Source organism: Austrofundulus limnaeus, unplaced genomic scaffold, assembly GCF_001266775.1.
Source record: "Austrofundulus limnaeus strain Quisiro unplaced genomic scaffold, Austrofundulus_limnaeus-1.0 Scaffold725, whole genome shotgun sequence".
In the NCBI taxonomy this organism is placed as follows: Eukaryota; Metazoa; Chordata; class Actinopteri; order Cyprinodontiformes; family Rivulidae; genus Austrofundulus; species Austrofundulus limnaeus.
In genome coordinates, this window is record NW_013953127.1 from 123,002 (window position 1) to 125,338 (window position 2,337).

The following is a 2,337-nucleotide window of genomic DNA, read 5'->3' on the forward strand; positions in this document are numbered from 1 at the left end:
GATAACAGCAGACTGACTGCTAGTAAAATATACGACAAGTCTGGACCACTCGCAAATTTTGTTCATATCTGAAAAAAAAAATCTTAGAATACGAAAACATTGGTGAATGCCACAAATTCTCCTAAATCACTCATACGCACAATTTAAGAACAAATCTGTGCGTACGAACGGTTCTTGCATGAGGCCCATTGTTTGGCATGTCCTTCTGTTTTGGTTTTCCTTGTTGTGTCTCCAGAGTTTTTGTTAGTTGTTGCCTCGTCAGCCTTTTTGTTTTGTTTGTTAAATAAACCTTTTTTAGTTAAACATCATCCTCCGTCCGGATCTGAGTTCGTTCCTCGTTCCAACCTTAACAGTTGTTTTATTTTCTTATTTTACTTTATTTTGTTTTTAACACGTTTAATTTAATGTGGTCTCAGATTGTTCAGAATGAAACAGAAAAAGGGGTTTTAATCAGGTTATATATGAAGTAGCAACAAGAATCTAATAACTTTAATTTTAAGATGTCAGCTGCTTTAATTTGTTTTCTTTTCATTGTTGTTTATTCTTTTATTTTTGTTTTATTTGCACTTCCTGTTCAGGATTTAATTGGAAACGTTCATTAAGAGTTGCTCAAGGAAAATCAATCATCACAATRTCTGATTTTAAAACTATGTCTACAAAAATAGGATGCAAATTTGCCATTTCAGAATCAAACTGTCAAATACTTTTTCTTTTTGTGTGTTTGAGTTGTGCTTTCACAGTTCTCAGAAAGGACGCTCGAGCATGGAGCCCCCCCTGAAAGTCAGCGACCTCAATTTTTACACAATGCCAACAACATAACTATCGGCCTATTACCATTCTGCCTACAATTTCTAAGGCCTATGAAAAGGTTATTGTGGAGCAGTTAACTGAACATCTAGATATCAATTCACTTCTACACCCTTTGCAGTTTGGCTTTAGAAAGAAATATTCTACAGAAACAGCATGCACCTACTTCCTGGAGGTAATCAAATCAAGCTTGGACCAGGGAGGGGTAGTTGGTGCTGTTTTTCTGGATTTGCAAAAAGCTTTTGACACTGTTGATCACAATATCCTATTGCAAAAATTAGCAAACTATAACTTGGCTAGTGAAACAATAAGTTGGCTTAAATCTTATCTTAATGGCAGGAAACAGTGTGTTAGAGTAAAMAACACTTTGTCTTCTTTCAAAGATTGTATCATGGGAGTGCCGCAGGGTTCCATTTTAGGGCCACTGCTCTTCARTTTGTATATTAATGATCTTCCACTGGTGTGTGACTCTAATATTATTATGTATGCAGATGACACTGTTTTATTTACCCATGGAAAAAATGCTGTAGACATGGCTTTGAGATTAACAGAAGAACTGAAGAGTATTTCAAAATGGTTGCAAAAGTCTAATCTTGCCTTAAATACAGGAAAAGAAGTTGCAATGTTCTTTACAAATAGAAGGAAAATTATGAGTTATCCAGATATTTATATAAATGGGGGAAAAATTAAAAATGTTAATGAATTTACTTACCTAGGTGTGACCTTAGATCCAACTTTAACCTTTAAAAATCATGTCAAAAAAATTAGAAAGTCCTTAACATTTAGCCTAGTTAATTTTAGGTATATATGTGGCTCTATAACTACTGAGGCATCCCATATTAACCTGAATTCTATGATTTTTTTCACGTCTTTTTGTATAAGTAGTTGGTCACAGGCATGCAAAACAACGTTGAAACCTCTTGAATCAATACATAAAAATGCTTTAAAGATTCACGACAAGAAATCTAGACAATAACTTAGAGMATTTGATATTTTATGCAAACATTTGTTTAGTTGACAAAATTATTCACAATATTGCTGCTCCACCTTTAAGAAAACTTGTCTCTTTGAGATCAGAAAACATGACTAGAATCACAAGGGCGACCTCTAGAGGTGAGTGCAGCATCCCAAAATGTAGAACTGTTTTTAATAAAACTTCTTTCTCCTTTGTAGCCACAAATTACTGGAATAGCTTGCCAAAGAACATTATAACATGTTCCACTTATAAAATGTTTGCACATTTGGCAAAAACATGGCTGTTAAATAAGCAGATTTGTAATCATAACTGATGAAAGTTAGGAGAATGCTTTATGTTTTTTAGTTTGCAGTTTTTGTTTTCAATGATATTTGGGTAATTGATTTATTGTTTTTACATATGTATGTATTTTTTTTTTACTAAATTGGCTTGTCATTGTTTATTAGAACATGTTTGATTACATCAACCTGTTCAGAGACTGTCACTGCAGGTGGAAATTAGCATTCTTCGCTATAACCTGGTACCATGCATCTCTCCTTGTAAAAGGTTAATGA